Source organism: Amblyomma mixtum, chromosome 5 (genome assembly GCF_055824585.1).
Source record: "Amblyomma mixtum isolate Tamu chromosome 5, ASM5582458v1, whole genome shotgun sequence".
NCBI lineage: Eukaryota > Metazoa > Arthropoda > Arachnida > Ixodida > Ixodidae > Amblyomma > Amblyomma mixtum.
In genome coordinates this window covers 128,726,400-128,752,129 of record NC_143016.1, presented here as the reverse complement: position 1 = coordinate 128,752,129, position 25,730 = coordinate 128,726,400, and the positions used below count along the sequence as shown (strand labels likewise).

Genomic DNA, 25,730 nt, shown 5'->3' with positions numbered 1-25,730 from the left:
TCCAACTGGCACTCATTTCGTGGGCCCAGGAAGTCGCCCCCACCTGGGGGCCACACCAAGCCCACCTGCCCTAAATCCCGCCAATCTATGGCAATAAAGTTGTTTCTCTCTCTCTCTCTCTCTGGACCCAACAGGAAACCTTAACCAGAAACTGAAGAACGCTCGCTGTGCGCCCGTAACCACCACGCGACAGCGCAAGCAGTGTCGCCATGATGGAGATAAGATCAACTCCGGCAACTCTGCAGCTGATGCAATGTGCACTGCACCCACCAACAGGAGACGCGGGCGACAGTTTTCACACCCTCGGGCCCGTGCCGTGTCGAGTGTGGCGGCGTAGGTGCAAAGAGGAGAGACGTCGGACACGCGGCCTCGTCGTGCACAGGGACCGGACTCCTGGAAGAGCACTCCACACGGCGCAAAGTCCGCCCGCGGGGTCGAGGAGACGGGCCGATAACGCGAGAGAAAGCACAGGGCTGCAAAGAAACGCGCCACCGCCTCACTTCAAGACGACGAGGAAAGATAGATCGGGGCCAAAGGCTCCTCCTCCACCTCCTCGGCAAACGGGGGAGAGTAACCGCCAGAGTGTGCAATATGCAAAGTGGCCAGAGCCCAAGAACACTATCAGCATGCGCCAGAATACGAGTGAAGAGCGCAATCTTTTTGCGAGCAGTGTTCTGGATGCGCATGGTGCTTCGGAAATGCCTCTCAGAGCGTAATTACAAACTAATCTAGTTTTTCACTGCGAACATGGCAGCTCGGAGTGGGGCGCCGTCGACTGTATACAGGGCTGAACACTGCCAACGATGCACAATAAGCAAGAGTGGCGGCCGGCAGAGCTCGAGGGCCGACATGCGCGGTGCTTTGGTCACCGCTGACAGGCTATAATGAGCGCCGACAGCTAAGCCGCAAGGGCTAAGAGGAGACTGCGGAACAGAGAAGGTATAATCGAACAAGGATATCAGGAACTCGAAGGGTACCGCGAAATAATCAATATACTGACAATTCGATGTAAATAAAATGGCAGTAGATAAGCTCATCTATAACCTGAAAGCAGGTATATGGTGGAGGAACGAAAGCGCTGCCAATTTGTGTCCTCGGGGCGAGTCTGTCTGCGCCGCCGTTGCACACGTGCGGTTTTCGTCCGTCGCATACAGGGCGCAAGACAAGTTAGGCTGACAGAAGCCGAGAAACAGCGTAGCGGCGCGACGATACAAGGTCTGCTCGAACGCTGAGGTACGCTTTCGCCGAGGCATGGATACGAGTTCGCATACAAAACGGACGACGACTACCAGCGGAAATCGGAACCGGTAAAGCCGCAAGCGGATATGGTGAAAAGGCAGCGGCGCTCTTCAAAGATTGGCAGTACTTAAAAAAAAAGTGCCGGCGAGAGTGGGTTTAGTCGTTGCTAGGCCTAATCTGCTTCCCCGAAGCCGCAGCGGACGGTGCTTTGGAACTAGCCGCCGCCTATCGCAAGATGTCTAATCCTGTTACCAGTGGAACGCAAACAGAACATTCGCTCATTACGATTAAGGAACAACTAACTAGTTTCCGCAACGCCCGCGGCTTCGAAGCGAGCGAAGCGCCAAGCTAGGGTCGCTTCTAGGGCTTGGTTTGTTAGGTTTGCTTCACCGCGTGATAGTGATAGAGCGTGGAAAGTTAGTGCAAGAGACAGGTTTTAGGTTGGGAAGCCTAAAAACAGTGAACAATAATGATGCCCGGCCCAGTACAAGAGACAGTATAGAATGGGCAATAAAAAAAATAAAATTGCCCAGCCCGCACCGCAGTACAAGAGATACAGCTAAAAATAATGAACAGTCGTCCAGCCTCAAGCACACTCCACGTTCACCTCATAACATGGGTTCACAACTCTAGCGTTGCCGGCAGATGCCAAAGGCTGCGCTGCTGAGCCGTCTCCGCGTGAAAAAAGCGGCGTTAGGTGAACTGCCACTTGCAGGGGATGATCTGCATTCGTTATAGGCTATCATTCGAAATATCTGAATTCGATATGCCCGGGCGCGGCTGCAAATGTGTACAGGCAGCGAAGCTTCCACAGACGCCCATACGTCCAAGACGTGGCGGCTCATGGGACTCACCAGCGCCTCCGGAGGCGCCAGTTGATTTGTGACGTCACGGCTACATACGTTTTTGCCGTGGATTATAAAGGGATCTGTGGTCCCTCTCTCGATTAACGGCGCCGCCCGTCCCTCTTGAGGATGGTTTCCTTTCAACGCACGCCAACCTTTGCCACTTAAATGTGTCCCGGTCCGCGCAATCTGAGTGCAGTTGGCACCCAACGAAAGCGGCTAGTAAAGAATGCGGAAGCGAAAGGCAGCATTCCTTCAATAGAGACGATCTCGGCATAAAGCAACTTCTTCGTAAGCACGGCGACAGCGACTGCACCAAGGGCTGCAAGTAGCACTACCAAACAGACACCGCCGTAACAGAAGCCAAAAATTCAGGGGGCACTTAGACTGTCTAAAGTGGGTAGAGGCGGAAGCGTTTTCCGCACCACCTTCGCTGTTTCTGTGGCACTGGTGGCGTCACATATATTTGAGTACTAATTACTAAGTGATGGCAAATCACTAATTGTTAATTACTGATTAATGCCTCAGTGATGTGATAGCTGCGCCAATTGCGCCGATGTGCGCCAAAAGGCGAAACCTGCTACATCCTGCTACATTTTTGTTATTCTGCGCCAAAGCTGCGCCGCCAAGCTGCGCCGCAATTCTGCATTCACCAAGAAAATGCTGGTGAATGCAGAGCTGCTCATCAACAATGGCATAAAGACAAATTTTGGTGATATTGAAAGTGGGCAGGCCTTGCTTGCTGAAGGGAAAACAAGGCTTTCAGCTGCTGTTGACAAAATGTCGCCTACACTCTAAAAAAAAAAGGTAGTTGAGGTTACTACATTTTAGGGTAGTAACGACTGTCACATATATGACTACCTAGGTAGTAACTGTACGTAGTAACTGCAAGGTAGTAACGTTTACTACCTCTCAGTAACTGTACGTAGTAACTGCGAGGTAGTAACATTTACTACCTCTCGAGAGAAAACACCTTAAGAAATAATCTAATGACTTTTGACATTAGAATCGTATGCATATAAGATAGTAATAGTGCAAAATAAGAGCAAAAAAAAACTAGAGCAAAAAAAAAGAAAAAAAAAATCCCTGCTTTCCGGAGGATTCGAACCGCGGACCTTTGACTTTCTGTGTTGAAGTTTTTTCTATCCTGTTTCTATACTTTCTAGCCTACCACGCTAACCACTACGCCACGCCACCAGACGTTAACTTGTCAACTTATGTGCCGTGATATGTGCAGCCACAGTTGTTTCTTGTTCTTTTCATTGCGTGTAAATGTAGCAGCAGCATCTACATTCTCGCACGGGACAACAATGTTGTTGAGAAGGACCTTTCAGTGGCTGATGGCCAATGACATAAGGAAATCTTCTGTGTTAACGAAAAAGAGTCTCTGCTGAGTTTTTATTGTCGAAAGACATGAATACCTGACTTCGTGGTGACTTTCTAATGTGTCACAAGGAGTGCATGAACATGACATCAGAAACTGAACGCCCATTTTTGTGCATCTTGTAGTAAACCAGAAGGAAAAATGAGCACAAGTCAGGCACAATAGCTTGGGGTTGGTGAAAAAGTGCAATTAAGAAATCAAACTAAAGAGTGGAACACATACGCGCTGCGTATATTGTATTGAAAACAAAAAACAGCACTGGCAATTTTGTTAGATTTGCTGCCAATTAGGAAACCCTTTTCATTATATAAAAACATGGGGCATTGAGTAGCAATGTCACCGGGAATGTTAGTATACGTACATGTGCATATTCCGATCATCCATTTCCAGATCAAGGTAGTAATGGATACTACCAGGGTTATAATGAGGTAGTACAAGTGTAGTAACTGCCAAGAAAACGTAGTAACAGCAGAAGTTACTACCTTGTTACTACTTAATTTTCTTTCCAGTAGTAACAAGGTCGTAGCAACATAGTACATGGGTAGTAGGGGTTAAAAAAAGGTTGTAACAGCATCCGTTACTACGTTTTCACTACCTTTTTTTCTAAGAGTGTAAGGCAGCCAACTAGGCAGTATTTTGTAGTTAAAGACTGAATGATGTTGCTCACAGAAAAAAGGCACAGAATAGGTCCACTGCTTTTTGATAGGCCAAGAAGCCGAAAATTTGTGCTGTCGTGTACATAATTATTATTCAGTTCGAAACGTTGATAGTGTTTTTTCATTGTTTTTCTGTAAGCTTGTGATCTGCGTTCTAGTCATTTTTAAATAAAAGTTCCAGTGAATTCCTTGTTGTCCATTTATAACTGCTGTCCTATAGGGGCTTGGCGGCTATAACACAGGGCTGATCTATACTTGGTCGCATAAAAGATTACATGACACTGAAGTTCTAAAATTAGTTATTTGGGCCAACATATGAAGTTTCACAATTGCCTCTAATTTAATTAAATTATTGCCAAAACCACGATCTGATTATGAGGCACGCCGTAGTGGGGGACTCCAGAATTGGACCACCTGGGGTTCTTTAATATGCACCTAAATCTGAGTACACGGGTGTTTTTGCATTTTGCTCGCATCGAAATGTCCCTAACATCCTATTGAACAGCACCTTTTTGTTCCCAAAGGTTTCCTCCTTATTTTACTATTTTGCTTCTCGCAAAGTCAATTTTTTCACTTGGCAATGAGCCTTGAGCTGCTCCAAAAGCTTGTTTCCCTGCTCCAAAATTCCCTTTTGGCTGCTCCAAAATGGCTTCAGCCAATCACATCACTGATGCCTGAATACTAATTAACTGCTAATTAATGACGCTTAAGCTTCCCCTTTAGGAGTGGAACGCGACAGCGCGTTGTAGCGCTGCCAGGGAGTCCACGGAACGCCACCAGCCGAACGCCACCACCCGTTCGGCGCGATGCCTTGCCCTTTGAACGCAATGCTTTTTGAGGAAAGGAAATGGCTCAGTAATTCTCTGTCATCTCGGTGGACACTTGAACCGCACCGTAGAGAAAGGGAGGTGGGAGTGAAAGAAGATAGATAAAGAGGAGCCGTAATGAAGAAAATGAAAATTGTATTTGAGGAAAGGAAATGTATCTGTCTCTCATATCTCGGTGGACACCTAAACCTCGCCGGAAGGGAAGGGAGGAGGATGGCAGTATGTGAAGACACCGTATCCACTAGACGCGCCTTTGTTCATTCCAAACCATCGAGCTGGCATGGCGGAGTGGATAGCGTGCTCGTCTCTCACGCCGAAGACCGGGGCTCGATTCCTGAGCTCGACCAATTTCTTAATCGCTTTTATTTATTTATATGGCCTGACTAGTAAAGCTAATTATGCTAATTGGCTAATTAAGCAATTAACTAAGCTCAGTCCCACTTACTTGGAGCATCACTATACGATCCCTTCAATTGCTTGTATGGTTACTAGCCAAAGTGCAATTGGCCCCGTTTGAAATTCGCGCACTATGACGTCACGACCGTTTCCACCAATTGAAAAGCGTGACATTTTCTGTCGACAACTGCTGCTTACAACGATGAGACATTAAAGGCTTCCGCCTTAATAAAACTGCAAAGTTGCAATAAAACTACAAAATCTAGCATACCGTTTTTGATCAGTGTACGCGACTCACAAGACTAAGTATCTTAATATCTAACCTTGCTTCATTGGTGCGCAGCATTACTATTAGTAGCTAAATATTTATTATACGAGTGTGTAAATTCCATACATGTCAAGCGCAGCGTGGCTGGCTGCGGGCAATCCCGATCGCTCAATTTTCAGGAAGGGGGAGGGCCCTGCATGGTCCAGCTCAGCTCCCTCAAGTCATGCTGGACCAAGTCGTGCTACACATGCGTCCGCTGTAAACAACTGCAATCGTCCGCCGCGTGCCGAGCGTGTGTCCCCGTGATTGCCCGCGGTATGACACCCGAACGTACCACACTTGCGACAGAGCTCGGAGGAGGCGCTGGCTCAGCGCTAATCGCAGCAACAGCCCACCCACGCCGCTGCAAAATCACGCCACCGGCACACGCCAACGAACCGATGAGCCAAGCCCCGCGAGCATGCACCCACACAAACACAACACAACGAGGAACAGAGGAAAGCGCGCGCGCCCGTCCGCAATCAAGCAACGGGACTCCCGTAGCAGCGGCAGTAGGGAGGGAGGGAGAGAGTGCCTCCGGGGAAGCAAACAACAAAAATAGCTCCCCCGCCTCCGCCCGTCGCACCCCACCGCTCGCGGCGCGCGACCGAGTCAGGCCACTCATCACGCGGCGCACCGCACGACGACTGCAGCTGTGCTCTCCCTCTCACCCAAGGTCCTCCTCTCTCTCCCACCATACTCCACGATCCAGAGACACACACACACACGCGGAGCTTCCAACCACAACACGAACATCGCGCGACCCGTGTCGCCGGTATCAACCAAGGGAGGAGAATGGGAGGCAGCGTCGATAAACACGGGCGATAGGAGCGCTAAACTAGGAAGCGTGGGCGACTCTTCTCCGGCATTCCGAATAGAAGCCGCACAAGGGTGCTAGCAGCGGAGCGACGGCAACTCGAGCGGTGCGTAATATATGCTCTGCAACGCAACGGGCACGTCGAGATTAGACTAATGTGCGGACACCGAGGAAGAGGCAGTAGCCCGTGGGAACCAGCTGTGTTTTGCGCGGCGCTCATTTGGCCGCCGGGTTGAAGGACCGCTCGGACGCCGCGCGACGTCCCAGTTGATTCCGCCCAGCACGGACGAATGGTGCGCGCGTCCGGAAGCGGCTGTCAGGCGCCAGCCACAGCACGGCTTCCATTTTCCGCAGCTGCCGTACCATTGGTAGACCTCGGTGGCTGCGGCACTCGGCTGTTAGCCCGAAGGACGCGGGTTCGATCCCGGCCGCGGCGGCCGATTTCCGATGGAGGCGAAATTCCAGAGGCCCGTGAACTGTGCGATGTCAGTGTACGTTAAAGAACCCCAGGTGGATGAAATTTCCGGAGCCCTTCACTACGGCGTCTCTCATAGCCCGAATCGCTTTGGGACGTTAAACCCCAATAAACCAAACCAAATCAGCAGACTGAAGGAGGTGGAGGGGGGTACTACATTTATTACGCGATAGTGTGAGGAGGAGCTCGTTCTGAAAACCCGGCGTCACCTGTCGGGAAAAATACCAGAATTCCTGAAACCGGAATATGGAAACAAAATATCCGGCAGTGGGGTTCGAACCCAAGCCCATTGCGTGCCAGGCGGGCATGCAACGCGTAGGCCACGAAAGGTCATCGGCTCAAGCGTGCTAGAGAGAGACCTAGTGAACGCGTTGTGGTGCATGACTTGCGTACTTATGCAATAGTAATTAAAAATATGCTAATTAGGTGTTATGTGTATGTAGTAATCATAAAGTAACCTAAATAGGGATCGGTAATTGTGACCGTAATCGATGACGGTGATCAGCGATGTGACTGTGGATTGGTAATAATTAAGAAATCAGAAATAAAATTAAAAAACCGGAAAAAAGGAGGAGAAGGCGCTATCGCGTCTACTTGACTTAAGGCGGAGCTTATGCTTGTTAAACGCTTTCCCTCCAAACTAAGCCCTGCTCCAGGCAACCGATTCCAACAGCTCTTTTCTGAACAGACCTGTGCATGCGTTTACGAGAAACCACTTTTGCACTTTTTCTTCAAGCTGTGAAGTGGCGAAAGGAAAAAAAAAAAAAGAAGCTGGACAATGGGACAACGAAGACGCCGCGCCGACTTCCTCGTCCAACACTCCCCGCAAAGAACGGCGTCGGGATCCTTTCGAAGAATCGAGCAGAGCATCAACAAGGAACAGCGGAGAGCTCTTCAGGCGAGAGCTGAAAAACCCGTCTTCGGCGAATATTTTTTATTCCGCGTTCTATCCTTTGTTATCGCCCATTTATTTTTTCTCTGCTGACGCAAGGCGAAGAGGTAGCAGCACTTCGCAGAGGCAGACAGGGCCAGCCTTCGCCACGTGCGGCCACGCACGCGAAACAATGGCGGCGCTGGACACAGCGGCCACGTACCCGCTGGGACACGCGCCGCAGAACGCCTGCCTCAGCGGGAATGCCGCGGGGGAAGCGTCTGCTCCTATTCTCGAACAGGCAAGGCGAGACAGATAGCGGCACCGCCGAAGGCCGGCATCTCTTTGTGCAGGCTGAAGCTCAGAACCGCTCCACTAAACGCGGCTGTCGAAAAGGCATCCTGTTGTGGCAGCAGCGAAATGAAAACGAATCGATCCCTAATCTGACTAAAGAGACCGATCGTCCGTAATCAGGGGGAGAGGGAACGAAGGCCGGCCGCACGGAGCCCCCCCTACTCTCAGAGGGAGAGGTGCGATCGCGCGATGTGCCCGTTAGGAAACAGCACAACACACACAAGCTGCAGCAGCCGAGTGTCGCAACAACGTGCGCTCGCATGCGGGCCGCCGCACGCACAACTGCGCGGGACGAGGACCGAGCGAGGTCGGCGGAGGGCTTCCGCGCGCGCTCCGCCGCATCACGCGTTTCCTGCCGCCGCTGCGGTCGGCGTAGTAGTACGTACCACCGGTGGCGTTGACCGCGCCGTCGCGTCGGAGACGCGCCCGCGAGAAACGAGCCGCTGGCGCAGCGCGCCGACGAAGGGCAAAGTTGAGATGATGACGGAGGCGCGTGCATTGAGAAAGATGGAAACTACGCGGAATTTTTCTATCCAGGCGACTGAATAGACGGCGCCACGCACGCAACGCCATTACCAAAAAGAAAGTAATGGTTGGTTGGCTTGGTGGCTCAGTGGTTATGGTGCTCGGCTGCTGATCCGAAATACGCGGGTTCGATCCCGGCCGCGGCGGTCGAACTTCGATGGAGGCGAAATTCTAGAGGCCCGTGTACTGTGCGATGTTAGAGCACGTTAACGAACCCCAGGTGGTCGAAATTTGCGGAGCCCTCCACTACGGCGTCTTTCATAGCCTGAGTCGCTTTGGGACGTTAAACCCCATAAACCAAACCAGAAAGTAACGAATCTTGAAATTAAAGAAATGTAGGGAGCGAAATCGTTCGAGTAATAGGCGTTCAGCGCGAACGGCTGCAGACACTAAAGGGACGCGATAATCATGTCGAGGAAGAAAGAACAAGCAAGCAAGAAGCAAATAAAGAAATGCCGCCATCTCAAGAAACACCGGAAATCAGACCGGCAGCCATGCAAAGGCCACCCTGCAGGATAAGCGAAACAAACAAACAAACCCCCGCACTCGGCCAAGACCGCGCGACGCACAGTACGTATACGCAACGCAGGGGCCCTACGCACGCCACTCGATCGAGAGGATTACGACAGCAGCGAGCCCGCTAATCCGGATTTATGGGTCGCCGGCAGCAGTGGAGCAGCAGCTGTGTTGCAGCAGGCACGGCGGATGAAGAAAGCGCGCCAGCGGGTCATTTGGGGCAGCCCGCGAACATGCACAGAGCGAGGCTCACGCGCGAGCGGCATGCATGCCTGCACGAATCGTTTGCGGGGCCCGGTTTTCGACACCCTTGAGACGGCAGCCACGACACGAAATTGTAACAGGCTCTTGCAGCAACTCACCAGCATAAGGAGCACAGTGAAGACATTGCAGGCTGTATACGCGTGAAGCAGATGAAGCCCACCAAGGGCATGGGTTGGTAGAAAATTTAACGCGCGTGCGTTATTAAACTGAATGCAGTTAGTTAGCAGCGAGTCCTTTGGCAGGCTAACTGCCGGCGCTGCAATGTTAGCCATAAGTCGTTATAATAGGATACAGCATAAAAAACGGCAGCTGGCAACACTGGCCATGGTCCGCGGCGTCCTGCATTACTCCGCTTAGCAATCAGGACAATTAATGCAATTACAACAGTGCTTGTAATTATGTGCCACAATTATTGCAATAATAATACAATTACATTTATTTACCACGAAGAACTTCCACGCGGCTACAGTTCTCGTCCGGTCACAGTCGAGCCTCGACAGACATCACACACACCATGCACACTATACATGTCCAGCTTCTCCCATTCGACTTTTTGAACACTACCCACACACCAAAATCCTGTCCCAGAGCCCAGTGACCTGTACCGGGCCCTGATCATGTATCAAACATGCCAGAGGCGTCAAAATTTCCCAGCTTATAATTTCGTCTCGTGATTAGCTTCCAGTTTAGGTAACACGAGAAGCTTTAACAACGGCATATTTGGTGCCACGGAGGAATTCCGTTCGCCGGTCCTGAATGTGGCCGGAGATGCACTGCAGACTTGTACACCGAATTGAGAGACAAGGCAGCCCACGAAGCAGATTCAATGAGAATATTCAAAGCCAGTAATTCAGGACGCCTGCCTCGAGTACGCGTCAAGGGGGAAAACGAGTCTTCGTAACAGGAAAATCAAAAAGGTGTACCGCGACTGCAATGGCCCAAGCGTGCATTATATTTTACGCTCTACGCGCAACAGCCAGTTATAAAAAGAGCTCTAAGAATGCAACGCCCAAAACTACGCTCACACTTAATGAAGCCAGTAAGCTAGCATGCTCGAGCCCCAGCTCTAGACGAAGGTGACGTAGCGGGAAGCGCGTAATTATGCTGCTTTTGTCTCGCGAGTTTGTCGGTCGTTGGTTAAGTGACGCTGAACGGTACCTCTGTTAACACGTTATTAAGATCGACGTCAGCGGGTCTTGTTTGGAACCAGCCAGCACACCTGTTTCTACTGTGCATAGCTGCGAGCAACTTCAGTGTGATTACTTTCGGGCCTGCCGCCATGGACCGCCCGGAGAGGACCCAGGTGACAGCTGCTTCCAATTATGGAGTTTGCCCGGTCGGAGTGCAAGACCAAAACGAAGGGGCTCAAGTTTAAGCAAAACCAGACCCCCCTTTCCGAAGTGTCTGCACTTGTCGAACGCCGCCGCGGGAAGAAGGACGTTATCTTCCCCAATTGCCGTGACCGTGCCGGGGAACAAAGGGCTTCGTTTCCTGTGGCTCTTTGGCGTGCCAAGCAGGGCGACGAGCTGGTGGGCATCGTTCGAACATATCCAAGGACGAGGGACCACTTTGCGGCCTTTTTGTGACATCGCGTTCCGGCCTCGAGCAGCAGGTGTCATTTGATAAACAACAGATGTCGGTGATCCGCGGGCTGGCCGGAAACCACCACCTACCGCAGTCGACGCTGCTTCGACGGAAACCTTCTTTCCCTCAGACTCAACATGTGACGGGGCGTGACCCTAAGTGCAGTGGTGTTTGTGCGCACAAGTTTGTGTTGTTTGTGATCTGGGCCCCTCCCACCTCGGCGTGGGCGTTCTCAACCTAGGGAATTTAGGGAAGGAGAACAGTATAAAAGTCGACAACGAATGCGGCAGGACAGCCCCACTAGAGCCTCACTTGAGCTTCACATCAGTCTCACTTCTAACCATGATGTGAAAATGTAAATAAACCCTCTTGTAATCTTCCTCCCATCACTTAACTCTTTGACTTGGCGGCACTCCTGTCCTGGTGGTGGTGGGAACGGGTGTCGAAGCTTGACCGCGGTCCCGTCAAGCAGCAGCAGCGAGCTAGCAACGAGACCCGAACTCCCCCCATAGCCAACAACGTTCAGTGACCGACTGAACTGAGCGGGGTCTGCCGACAGCACTGCATGCCGAAGCTTCACTAATGGCTCGTTCATAAACCACAAACCTGCGTCACCTGCCTAGTATATATATACTGAAAGCACTGCACAGGTGCCCTGCTTCCTTCCTGCGTTTAAACGTGGCCACAGTTAAAAAAAAAAAAAAAAAGCGGCACCGAAAATGTGAACCGCACAGTCAAGAAAATTATGCTCTTCTACGGACGGGAAACGCATTACAGAGACAGCACCGACCACAAAAACGGCAATGTTTTTTCGATTCTCGGGCTTGCTGCATAAAAATGTTACGCACAAATGCTAGAGGTCAACGCTGGCTTGAGTGTACGGGAGGTAGAGGCAATTCCACACGAGCCGGCGCCAGTAGTTTTAGTAAGTTTTCGCCGTCTGCAACGTCGCCGCTGGGCGAACAAAAAAAAAGCTGCCACACAGCGCCTCCCTCGGCACAAACGGCGTCTGCGACCTTGAGTTTGCCTAGGATCGCAAAACGCCTCGTAGAACGTTAGCGGAAGGAAAAAAATAAATAAATAGAGGGGAGAAAGGAGAGTCGGCAGAAAGAACGATTCCCAATACGCGATCAATGCGCAACTAGGGGAGGGGAGGGATTCGACGCAACGGATCATTAATGGCACAGCGAGAGCAGCATTTGATGAAGAGCCAAGACAAGTCGGGACAAATAAAACGAAAACAACGCGGCTCAAACTCGATGATCGCTTCAGAACTGGCTGCCGGCAGTCGTTTTCCGGACGAGGATAATCGTCATGAAACGTCTGCCGGGCGGTCGCTCGCAGTCCCACTTTGGGAAGCAGCGGCGCCCGAGATTTCGCCCAACTTCAGCTAGAAATGAACAGGCCTAGATAGAGGAAGGGTGGGTGGCTGAAGGGGTGCGCCAGCCACCACACAGCGATCGATGCGCGAACGGGACGCGGCCCCAGAAATGCGCGGCGGCCAGACATCGACGCCCGCGCACGGACGAGCAAAACGCACGCGCGTACAGACGCACGAAGCGGCAGTAATGAGAGACCTGTTCTGCAATCGCCAGGTCCGATAACCAGGTGCGCGCGTTATTATAACGCGATAGAGGCGAAACGAGACGGCGACAAGTGCCCTGGAGAAGCGAAACTGTGATCGAAAAAAAAAAAAAAGCAACCAGGAAAAGCAGCGCCGAGGGTCAAGGCTGGCTGCATCCGAGCCAAGTCCCCTCCCCCCCCCCCTTGTTACGCGATCTGCGCCGCGCAAGATCGAAATAAGAACTAAACAAACGGGAAAGAGATCGATGAGCAAATTATGCGCTGCTTGCCGATCGCGTGGGCAGCCAAGTACAACGGCGGCGAGGAGAAAACAAATTGGTAAGGGGGAAATCCGACGACGCCGCAGCGTCCGCAGAGGAGACGCGCGCATAATGGCGAGATATGGAAGCACAAAAATAAACACCGCTCGATGAGAGTCGCGATCGCTGAGCTCAAAGACAACGAGAGGAGTCAAAGAAAAGAGAAAGCGGAAAAGAAAAGGCGCACGCGAGATAGAGAGCGTCGGCGAGCAGAAGCTTCTCGGGAACAAAGGAAAAAGCCGGAAGAGAGCAGTGTATAAGCACGAGGCCCCAACATAGCAAGGTGTACTGTTCCGTCGGTGGTGAGGGGGAAAAGAGAAAGAAAGACGGCAGGGGGAAGAGAACCGTGAGCTTCTCTATCGGTACGTTTATCAGGAGCGCTGCAATACAGAGGCCGCCAGTCTGGCACGGTAACCGGATAACTGAGCACAAAAAAGGCGGCATGTAATCGTACGGCTTTTTTTTTTTTTTTTTTTCGCGCACACACGCAGAGAGCAAGAAAGATTGAAAACATCGGTCACTTGCGGCATACAAAATGCGGAGTCTAACCAAAGAGGCTGCTGGCAAAAAGGCGCTGGGAAGTAAGCTGGTGGCAACCATGGCCTTAGTAAATACCTTGTAGGCAACAGACAGTAAGCCGATCGGTCTGTGTAACTTTTCAAGAGGGAAATCAAGAGGAAGAAATGGGCTTGGGCAGGGCATGTAATGCGAAGGCAAGATAACCGCTGGTCCTTGAGGGTGACGGAGTGGATTCCAAGAGAAAGCAAACGTAGCAGGGGACGGCAGAAAGTTAGGTGGGCGGATGAGGTTAGGATGTTAGCGGGAACACGGTGGCCGCAACTGGCGAAGGACAGCGTTAATTGGAGAGGCCTGTGCCGGCGTAGTCAGGCGGATGACGATGATCATGTCCACTTTTGCAGGGGGACATGGCATGCATCCTGTCATCGTTGGCTCGGAAGAAGACCAAAAGGAAGAGCAGTAGCAGACGAAGAAGACTGCGTACAGGGCGCGACAGCAGCCCGAGCAAAGGCGCGGAAATATGCGCCTACATTCCCAATACAGATATTTTCACTACTACTGCTACTGCAGCGTTGTTGTCCAGAAATCGCGGGCACTACTGCACCTCTTCCTTACCTGCACCAGCCACACAGGCAGAAACTCCTCCTGTACGCTCTCGCGCGGTTCTAACTACGGCTGAAGCGCCCTGCCGCTGGCACTGCGGGGTCGTCGAGGGCACCACGCCCGCGCAACACCGGGTGCAGTGACCAGGGCGTCGTGGAGCGAAAGTATTCCGCCCTGTCAGCTAATCAGGCGGCGCACGGAAGAAGCCATGCGGTGCCCCGGGACCAGATCCCGGACGGCCGATCCGGAAAGGGAACGCCGGCCGTTAATTGCTACAATGTCGCGCCACCACGGCCGCTGCCTCGCTCGCAGCTCCCGAACAGGTTTCGAGGGAGGGGAGCCGCAGATAGGAGGAGGCAGCAAGGGTCGAACCCTCGCCGACCGGAACGACCGTCTGGCAGCGCGCAGACCAGACAGAAAGGTCGGGGCGGAAGCGCGCTGATGCCAGGCGGAGAAGGCATGGGCTCGCCAGCGAAGAAAGCGAGGCAGCGGCGCCACTTAATTACCCTCCCTCACTGCCCAGGGCAGTGATTCAATGAAGTGAACCTCGCTTTGCGCCTACAATCAACGCTTACATTTATTTTTACAATCACAATCCAGTGGCTGAGAAACAGGAAGTGCTACGAACTCGTATAGAGCAGCTCCTTCAGCCGCCATTTTCTTTTTTTGCAGACGATACCGATGAAGCGAAATAACGCGGGTGACCACTGCGCACAGACGGCTGCGAGCATATATGCGCTACGATTAACAGTCGTAAAATTAGTCGCAAAGAAACAAAAATTTTGTCCGTAACAGTCACCGAACGGCACCTAGTAGCGCTGAGCACCTACAGCTCAGAGCTGAATTGAAGCAAAGCAAGCGCATCGTGCGGACTAGCGACCTTCAAACAAGAATCCAGAAGGGTGTCGTTTCAGAAACCGGAAGAAAAACGTCAGCCATACTATGCCGCGATATGCAATCGGTAATTTAGGAGCCGCAATATACGTCGCATATTCAGTTAAACGCCTAACATAAAGGCTGTTTTAATAAACGTGTTACACTACCACCACCACCTCTATTCGACCCAAGCGCGGCGCTAGAAAACATGCGACAATTAAAAGGAAAAAAAAATAAAAAGAAAAGAACTACGGCCGGGACTCGCAGGCTGAGTGAGCAATTCTGCGCAGCGCAGAGACGGGTTCCGCGTTCGTAGCGCAGCTGCATCGTCCGAGGAGGTCACACACTGCCAAGTTGGAGGACGCGGATAGGACAGAAGGGGGGGGGGGGGGGGGAGTGGCAGCGTGCCCGACATTCCCGCCGTCGCTCAAATACGGCGCCGCAGGCAGAGCAGCAAGAAAAACAAGTTGCGCGGGACGAGAAAAGACACCGCGAAGGTTGGCGGAGGCAATGGCGCTCCGTCACTAATCCGTAACGGGCGAAAGTGCTCGAGAGCGGTGACAATGAGCAGCCACACTGTTCATAGCGACCGAATCCAACGCCACCGTTCCGGAGCCTCGATAAAACTGGCGCGCACACTGCCACAGTACGATCAGAGCGCGATTGTGGCACTCGGAGGGGGTGGTCCCTTGTGAACCATGAAGAAGACACTACTATACATGAATCATCATGTGGTATTCGCCTACAACCGCTAAATAATTTATAGTAAAATTTCTGTCCTGCTGTTTCGATTTCAACAGCCGAATGATGGCTGTGACGTCAAAGAGGTTATAGGTCACGTGAGGTGTGGAAAAACTGCGATACAATGGGTGCTTCATCGGTCTAATTCGCTACTGTGCTAAAGCCAGCCTTCCTCAATAGTCGAAATGACAACGTATGTAGAAGCACCCATTTATATTGCAGTTTTCCATGCCTCACGTGACCTATAACTTCTTTGACGTCACAGCCATCGTTCAGCTGTTGAAACCAAAACCGAAACAGCGCGAGAAAGAAATTCGATTATGAATTATTTAGCGGTAGTAGAAGGATATCACGTGATAATCCGTGTATAATGATGCCTTACGCCTCATTACAAAGACGGAAACGCGCACCCAAGTGTTAGCTGTCTACTCCTTTAAAGTAACATTTTTTTCGGTTGGGGTGCAATCCCGCTGTTTCTCCGTAAAAATAAAACGCACAGCAGTCGCCTACCTTGAGTTGATATGCTCACGAACATCGGGCTGCTGTGCCGGCGGTGAGGATAACATTCACAGGCACGACCTCGCAGAAGCAAAAGCGCACACGGAGTTAAAAGAAAAACGGCAAAGAGGGCGTACTGATCCCCGCTGATGAGGCGCCGGTGGCTGCCACATGGCAACCGCGTAGCGATTACCACAAAGCAGAAGTGTCTCTCAGGCTTCATGTTCTCCTGCGAGCGCAGTGCCGTAACCAAACTAGCAACCCAAGCAGAGCAATAATCAAAATGCATCGCCATGCATTCCTTCTGCCAGGGTGGCGCGGTGAATACGCTAGGTGACTGCGCGATAGCGCGAAACAATGGGGCTCGCACCGACTGACAGGTGCAACAGGAAAAAGAAACGCGACATATTTAAAGCAGATTGTGCAGTGCAGGGAAGGGATCGCTCAGACGGGCGCCGTTACGGCTACACGGAAGAGCTGTGCAGCTCGCTCCATCTTCACAGTTCAAAAGAGAAAAAAGCTGTCGCGAGTTAAAACAGCCCAGCTAGACTGGTGCCGGCACTGACCTGCAGTTAGCCATTTCCTGCGCCGGCCGCCCTATCACAACAGATTTCGCAAAACCTCCCTGCTAAACCCTCCGGAGTTTCTAGCGACGTTTCTGCCCACCAACGAACCGTCGGCTGTACAGTCTTTGTCGAAAGTATACAGCCCAACGGGTCTGCTTCTGAGCCCTGCAGCGCGGCTCCTCTTGCATACTAAAAAGGATTGTGGACCCGTCAAGCTGTCTGTCCAAGGACAGCTTTTTTTCTACAACCCCCCCCCCCCCCCCCCCCCCCCCCCCCCCCATTTGTATTTGATGGCAAATAAAGATTTTCATTTCATTCTCAATGACCCTAATCTCAAGAAGGTGGGTGGAACTTAAGTCCTCAACCTTCCTAAGCTTAGGACTGTCAAATGTGCCTAAGAGCGCTGTTACACTGCTTGGAGGCGAAACCCTTCGGCTGTATATTTTTGACAAAGACTGCACATTGCACGCCTATGCCCTGATCCTCTTCACTTCTCCTAACTTGGGTATTGTAACCTTGCACTTCACTAACGCACGCCGCTCTCCTTACGCCTGATCGTGACTCCCAACACTTTTTCTTGCCGCGAGCAGCTCCGCTGCCCTTTATCCCGCTTCAGGCTTTTCTGTCAGCTTTCAAGCCTCGTGCTCCCGAGGTGCTCACCGGTGAGAACTGGCACAAAGGCACGGCTTGCGTGGTTCAGTTAACCGCTCGTCACAATTCTTAACCGGATACAATTGCCTGACCTAACGAGCGCCGCCTTCGCCTAGCGGAGCACGACTGCTCCATTCGCTCTCCCCCCCTCCCCCCCCGCGCTTTTTTTTTCTTTATTTAATAGGGCAGAATACGAGGCAGAGCTCGGAACAGTCCGCTTAACACGCGACGTGGCGCAACGACAGACGTGCCGCGAATGAATGAATGAATGGGCGAGGAAACTAGCACCGCGGCTGCCTGCGCGAAAGCGGCTCACGAACACGCCACGTGGCCATGCTCGCTCCTCTGCACGCGTCATCGGTCCCGAATGGGAGGACGTCGACGAAATGCAAGACGCACGGCCCGCCGAGAAGCGCACCACGACGTGCCCGGACTCGAAGGCAGGCGCCGTCCGGTTTACTGCAACGAGCGACGAAAGGATGAGCACCGCCGTGGAGGAGGACGTGCTATATAGGAGCACTTGAAACCGTCCACTAGGCGATACGAAGAATATGCGGACATTCAGGTCAAGCACAAAACTGAGAGGCAGTCGCGATCAACCAGTCGAACGTCGATAGCCGACGCGTCAAAAGGGTTGACAAAAAAAGCACGAAACGCTTGCGCGATACTGGTCTCCTTTCTGATGTGCTCTTGGACTGGGTAGAACATTCATAAATGCGTTATGGAACAGCAGAAGTTAAGCTCAATTGCGAACTAAACGGCACCGCAACGTTTAGGAATTTTCTCCTGGAGCAGCGAGACGGCAAGGCCACGCAAGGAAGGATCACTGGAAAACCTAGAGCAGCCAGCAATGATTATGATGCAAGATTGTTATGGCGGGTGAATGACTAATGGGCGCATTATCGCTATCGTCGCCTCTTAATCAGCCCGTCAAAGCAACCTAAGTATAATTTAAGAGTTGTTCAGATACAAGAATGCACTTGAGGGATACCCGAAATACAACCTCCCGAATGCGTATCTTCCACGCATGAGGAGGACTCAAACTGAGGGCACTGAATTTTCTGCTCAAAGCTAATACCGTCTTGGTATTAAAGACTGAGTAAAGACTGAACTGCATGGTGGTGGTGATTAATTTTTTTATGGCGCAAGGACATCAGTTACCAAAGAGCGCCTTGGAACAAGGTTGTTTCTTCCACTCAAGGTGGGGTCAAAGACCCATTTACCAAGCATTCCACCCTAAAGAAGCCGAGCACCAGGCAGGGGAAAGCTTGTACCCACTGTTTCACCGGTGGGCACCCGGCGGCACTGGGGATCGAACCCTGTGAACCGACCACATGGAGATGACCAATACGACGCACTACAACACCCCCCCCCCCCCCCCCTTTTCTTTATTAGATTGCTCCTAGCACGGTCACTGAAATTTATGATCGCAAACTGCGGACAGGAAATCTCGGGGAGTAGCCCTTACGTGTAAAGTATTAGAAGAGAAACACTACACTCGAATCGGCGCTCAATGAAGCTCGCCAATTTTTATGCGGTTCGTCCTCTATCTACTTCGCGTTCGAGACGCGCCGAGGTCAGCGCACGAGGAAAGGCCAGCTCCTTGAAAAAGGATCACCCGATCTAGAATAATTCCAAAGCACGAAGGACGCACGGGGGCCTACCCCCGTGGTGAATCCGCGCGGCCACCAGAGCGTCAGCGGTGACGTCCAAGGAAACGTTCCATGGCGACCAAAGACTTCGGGGCACGGGGGAGGGGTGCACACTGGAGCGCCGGGTAGCTTACCGCACGAGGCACAGCTCACGCCACAAGCGCGAGGTAAAAATAAGCGGCATAGAAGGAGTGGACAATTGCGCAAGAGTTAATCAGAAGCAGCACCAACACCAGAAACGCAGCTAAAGTTCGCTCCTGAAAGAGTGCCAAGCGATGGAAATCCCCGAGGCAGTCGAACTTATTGCTCTTGTTTCACGTAATCAATATTAAAAAAAGCCAACGACGGAGAGCATCTTTCAACGGACTCGGTGCGCGACAGCGATTTACGCAACCTTAAAATGAATAGCGGCCTTTTTTAATGCACACAAGGCGCAACATATTCGTGGAAAGGCACAAAGAAAAACCTCAAAGCACACACGTGTTTCCTCGAGACTGGTTTCAAGACGAGCGTCAGAAGCGACACGGCACCACACCGTTTTTGCTCCCGTTATTTAAAAACGCTCTGAAGTAGGCGCGTCGAATGAAGCCGTGGCGGTTAACGCGTTTACATGTTCAGCGAAACGGGCAAACGCAGCACAGAGCGAGCGAAGCGTACGGCTATTTGGTTTTTGATGCATTTTTTTTTTTTGTGCTCGCAGCGAGCGCTGAAGCCAGGTCGTGTCTCCGCAGAGACTCGCCGGCGGGCGTCCCCTGTCGCAAGAGCCTCCGAGCGCGACCTACTACAGCCACTACTTCGAGGAGGAGGAGAGAAGCAGTCGTGGATCGCGAGAGCTGGCGCGTAGACGGCGCATTGACCTCGCAAAGCACGCGGACAGGAGCAGCGGCGTGGGTCGGCGAGACGCCGCCGGTCCCCGACTCGGCGGAAGCGCCACGCGGTTTTCGCCACTTCCGCCACCCTCCCCCCACCTCACGCCACCTTGGAGCACAGGTTGCGTCTCAGCCGAGATTCGGAGGAAGGAAAAATAGACTACGCGCACGGGGGTTAACCGCAAGGCCTACTCCACGCCGCCGCGGCGGCGATGTCAAGGCGATCCGCGTCGACGGACGCCGAGAACGCGAGCCCTCTCCAGAAACCCGCTTTTTTGTTTTTACCAAGGGTTTCGTTTTCGCGGCGCAAACAAGTACAGATATTTCCAAAGATACCCGTAAAGATTTAAACAATCCCATGTGAAGACGCTCGGCGAACATCTTATGTGCGCCAAGTTGCGAAGCGTATGCGATTTTCACCGGTTAACGAACGCGGATATGCAAACGACTCACCGCAACACGTCACACTGCTTGACGTGAGACAACGGCGCGGCAATATCCGGAACGAATGATGCGTCCAGCGTTTATCAGCAGATAGCGCCACGTAGGAGATAGCGTAACGACGCGGCGCCAAAGGTGCCGGCTTTTCAAACACTGCTGCGAACACGTGGCGCGACGCGCGTCCGACGAGACGCGGACCGCGAGCGACGACAGCGTAGGTAGCGTCCAGACTACAGGTAACGCGACGCATCCGCGCGCCGGCAGCGATTCGCTTGGATACACAAGGCAGGAAAAACGCAGATTCCAAGGCGTTTAACAGGATACAAGAAATCGATGCGATCACACAAGCTACAAGAAAAGACAGCGCGAGACGTGGCCGCAAACTACTGCGCGCTAAAGCTCTCCAGGTACAGTAACCGAAACGCTCATTCACTCGCGGTCTCTAGCAGATCTCAAACTTCCAAGATCGCAGTAAACATTAGCACATGAGCGGTACAAGAATGCGAAACGCAATTTGAGATTTAACATCGTATCAATGCGTTCTGCTCGGAGCTGGGATCCGTACTTCGCGGACAAACGTTAAAGCTAGCGGTGCCAGAAGCCCGCCACTAGACGCTTTTCGAGAGAATTGGCATCATGCCTTCGAGCCCAGAGCACGCGCCGACGGTTAGAGCCAGCAGCATCAAAACACTACCCGCACAAAGCCCAACGAGAAAGTGAGAAACGATAGCGAGCTCGGGAACCTAAATAGACCCTCCCAGAGACAGTACGAACAAACGCGCGACTCGCCTCACTGCGAAGGAGCCGCTACGAAGGAATCGCTACGGACTACAATGTCGTGCCCTACCGACAAAGGAATGCAGACAGGAAGGACCCGCCCAACTCTAGCCGAAATGTGCGCCCGCACGGCGCCGCCACATTTGAAGGAACCGTTTTGATGACGACACCTTTCGGTCGGATCACCCCATCGTGTGACGTCATCTGTTTTGGCTGCACACACCCCCCCTCCGCTACTGCCCAAAAGAAAACGGATCGAAGAGCGCAACTGCGAGCGTGGCTCGATCCCGAAGCTGCTCAAAACAGAACCAATCTGCGACGCAGTTTACCGCAAAATGTGATAAAACGAAAAGAAAATCTCGCCCTGCTTTTGACCCAGCGCGAGCTCCGGGCGTGCGATGTGAGCCACCAAGCAGAGTTTTGCGGCAGAAGTTTACAAGGGTGGTCTTCACCACAAGACACGAACCGTGCTGTCCGCCGGGGAAATTTAAGACTCTTCACTGAAAACCATTTTCGCAGTTTAAGGGCTACTAATAGGCGTGATGCTTTCGGGTAACCTTTGAATGTCTCAGAAACAGGGAACTCCCGCTCCGTCGGGATGAACGCGCGGAGGAAATGAATGGGGAAATGAATGAGCAATGAAAAGTCACAGAACGCACAAAACACGGGGCGAGTTTCACACGGACGGAAGAAGTCTCCTACCGTTTGCAGCTCTATGATGAGTTGATCTCGATTGACAACGTTTCACAGCACCAAGCAGCCAAGCCGGTCACTCGCACACCCGCATGCAAGAGCAGACTGTGAATCACTGACAATCAACAACCACAAACCGGCCACCCTTGTACGCGCGTTTTGTGTGGCGTGATCCGAGTACTCTCGACGGCAGGGCGCACCGGGTTTCTATGAGGTCACGTGAGAACCCCTGTCACTCGGTGATTGGCCGGAAGCTCTAGAAATTGATTAGCTTTTCGTCAAGCGTATTGCATCAAGAAATAGGAATTAATTACATGTTTTTATAATGTTTGAGTTTGTTTTATGTGGTATTTGCTTTCTTTTAGAACATTACAGAGAGTGAGATGCGTCGTGTCATGGCGACACGCATGCAGGTTTCGCTGTGGTGCCGGCGGCTCGGGGGCTCATCGCTCATGTTGTATCTAATTGGCTTTAATTAGGTTAGCGTAGTAGTATTCTGGTTTAGTTAGTGAGAAGCAATCAAGACGCACTTGGCCATCGAACTCACAGCCCTAACTTTTGGGGGCTGGTCTATATAATCGGTAAGCATACCTTGCCAACTGGTTTTCAAACAACACGGGGCGTTTGGCTATTGATAAACCGTTCAAATTAAAGGCTGTTCTTATTTAGTAACTCCGGTTTATCAGCGAAAACCGCTCCGATATGCATTTTGCGTCTTCAAGCATCGTCTAACAAAAACAAAGCGCGCCAAAGCATCTTAAGGCGTCGATGCCACCTTTATAGTGACCCACGTTAATAGGCACACGTCACTCTTGTCGATGATCTCCATGTGAGCAATAGTTACACTTAAACATGGTCTCCACAGTTACATCTGCTGCGCTCTAAACTTCCCGCACTCATGTTTTTGGCGCGGAACTGCATGACCGTTCAGGCGCGCTCTTGTAACAATCGCCAATTCTCTGACGCGTGTTAATTACCTCTTCGGTGCTTTCATTGCAACATAGATGCTTAAATTCGGTCATCACAGCAGCACGCTTGTTGTTTATTTTCGCCGATCTCGGAGTCACTTTCTGATTGTGAGCGCTAGCCAGTCACATAATCCTGAACTCACTCCGGATTATGAAACTACATATAATTGTTGCATAATCAGGGCTAAGCAGAAATGAAAATGACCTTGAAGCGTTTGTTAGGTGTTCTTAGTGCTAGGTTTGCGTTTAGAATGTTTACATTCTGATGGTGTCATTTTGGCTTCTTAGCGCCTGTGACAGGCCGAGTTGCATTGTTGCTCTGTCTTCCAAGTAATGACAGGGATTCAGCAAACTAGAGTCAGGATTGCATGCCATTGCAATAATGTACCAAATAGATACTCTTGATGGGGGGGGAGGGCAATAATGGGAAGAAAATGCACAGATAGTATTAGACATCTGAGTGGAAAAGTGTATGTGAAATCCTCGTGACCGTCCTGTAAAATGATATGCTCATTGTGCATATTATATTTTGCTCACTTTTCACCTGAAGTGGGTTAGCCACGTTTTCTTTCATACGCGTGTTTTGAAATGGATTTGCACGATGTCGTAGCTTTCACTCCTAAGCATAACTCATTCACTGCATTGAAAGATACTTTACATGCAGGAAGCCACGCAAATCTTGGCTTTACATGAAAGGTCTGTTCGGCTTGGCTGCGCCAGTTCCTCAAAGTTTCGTGGGGGTGCTGGTAGTTCGTAGAGCCTGTTCAAGTAGTTCAGGTGCAGCTCTGGCACTGGCTGCTTCCAAAACGGATGATTGGGAGCAGGCCTCGTCGTCTGTTGGCCATGGCTTCGCTGCCAAATTGCCGCCATTTGCGTACCACTCTTGTCGGAGTCTGCCAAAAGCCATCAGCCAACCCAAAGAAGTCATTGTTTTCCTGAACAAAGTTGTGACATACATTACACATACGCGATTTAAGAGTATGCGCGGATATCCTGCCCACGGGGTCGACGTCACTCCTCAAGTTCGCAATCCTGATGCCATGAACCTGCTACCCGCGTCCTCTTTTTTAGAAAAGAACTGCCACCATTTTAAAATGGGGGTTATGTCTTCTTCAACCTACGCATGGGCGTACTTATCTTGTTGCATTTCAGCTGCACTTCCACTTTGAAGTGTGCAAGCCAGCTGGGAACTCATGCTACACAAGGCAGGCAGTTTTGCAAAAGGGAAACAGAGGTTCAGGGGGCTTGTGCTGTACTGGCGAAACGAATGCAAAAGTGCTGCACTCCTACTGGTACAGCAAGTGAAGTCAAATTGAACCCTGGTTACGTGTGACCATTCACTAAAGTTACAGTGCAAACTCATAAATGTTTGTTTTTGGTCACATCAGAATACTCTACACCCTTCTCCACAACCTCCTTACGAGTTAGATTTTGTAAAGATAGTTCACTGTGAAATTTATGTCGAAGTGTCCCTTCTTATCATTTACTTAGCTACTTAAGGCACACCGCAAAGATGTACATAGCCGCCGCGGTGGCGCTTAGCTGCTGACCCGAAAGATGCGGGTTTGATCTCGGCTGCGGCGGTCGAATTTCGATGAAGGAGAAGTTCTAGAGGCTCATGTGCGATGTCAGTGCACGTTAAAGAACACCAGGTGGTCAAATTTCTGGAGCCCTTCACTACGGCATCTCTCATAAACCTGAGTTGCTTTGGGAAGATATACCCCTATAGACCATAAACCGAACAAAGATGTACAGGACTAATCACACTTAGAGGGAACACGGCTCCGCGTGGCTGCGCACATGTGGAGCACCATTGCGGCCAAGCTGCTTGCAAACCTGCACAAAGGGGCAGATGACATGAAGCACCACTTCGAGGTCCCTGTTCTCATGCACCACTCTGCATTGATTCATGAACGGGTTACATGCAGTGGCACTCCGCAGGTACGTGGCCACGCGGAGCCGTGTTCCCTCTAAGTGTGACTGACCCTGTACATTTAAAAAGTGAAGGAGTGAATGAAAAAGGGATGAGAGAAAGAAGTGACAGAATGGAGGGTTCTGGAATAATTTTAACCACGTGGGTTTGGTTTGTTTATGGTGGTTTAACATTCCTATGCGACTTGGGATATGAGGGACTCTGTAGTGAAGGGCTCCTGAAATTTCGACCACCTGGGGTTCTTTAGCGTGCACTGACGTCGTACAGTACATGGGCCTCTAGAATTTCACATTCATTGAAATTTGATCACCGTGGCCAGGATCGAACCCGCTTCTTTCGAGTCAGCAGCCGAGCACCGTAACCACTGAGCCACCGTGGCGGCTTTCATCCAAATGGAGAGCTTTAAGGTGCGCTGGCATTGCACAGCACATGAGTACCTTTTAAGTTTTCAGAAAGGAAACCTTGGTGTGCCCTCCTTGCATCAGTGGCAGTGCTCAAGATGTTTATCGTCCTACGACGGCTGGGTGGAGCGAGTAGATTTAGGTCAATTCTATCATGATTTTTGCTCGTAATGTACAAGAACCGTGCTATAAATTAAGGTAACCTTAGTGTGGTAGGTGTGCAGAAGTTGTTAACGTTAGCTATGGGCCAGAAGGATTTCATTTCTGGGAATTTTTATCAGTTGTTATAATGAGCACATTTTCATAAACGTGGCAAATTATCTGCTTCTTGTACTTTTGCCACAGTAGACAAATAGGTCTACCTTCTTACTTTGGTACTGAGAAGTTGTGAGAGTGCCGTGCATAGAATGGGTGCCATACTTACAGATTGCTTAATGCTTTTTTTCTGTTCCAATCCTCATACTCTCACAAAATGAAAGTGAGTGCTTTGTTAAACACAAAAATATATAATGTACAAAGCAATCAGTGAAGCCAAGGATGTTAGGTAATACATCTTTTGGTCTGGTGAGTTTTAGCTGTGTTCATTTTTTAGAGGGAAG

At 51.2% G+C, this 25,730-nt stretch overlaps 2 protein-coding genes across 3 annotated transcripts in view; one reads left to right on the top strand and one right to left on the bottom strand.

The window, feature by feature from the left end:
- The window catches only part of Acsl (Acyl-CoA synthetase long-chain), a 46,786-nt gene extending 24,786 nt beyond the window's left edge, over positions 1–22,000 (bottom strand). Inside the window, exon 1 of one of the 2 annotated variants that reach the window (XM_089546003.1) lies at positions 21,839–22,000. The gene's annotated coding sequence lies outside the window, so the exon portion shown is untranslated. The remainder of the gene's footprint in view (positions 1–21,838) is intronic. The other variant, XM_089546005.1, reaches the window with a different exon arrangement.
- Positions 22,001–22,209: 209 nt separating this feature from the next.
- Uggt (UDP-glucose-glycoprotein glucosyltransferase) overlaps positions 22,210–25,730 on the top strand; it is a 159,105-nt gene continuing 155,584 nt past the window's right edge. The window contains exon 1 of the mRNA XM_089546007.1: positions 22,210–22,410. The gene's annotated coding sequence lies outside the window, so the exon portion shown is untranslated. The remainder of the gene's footprint in view (positions 22,411–25,730) is intronic.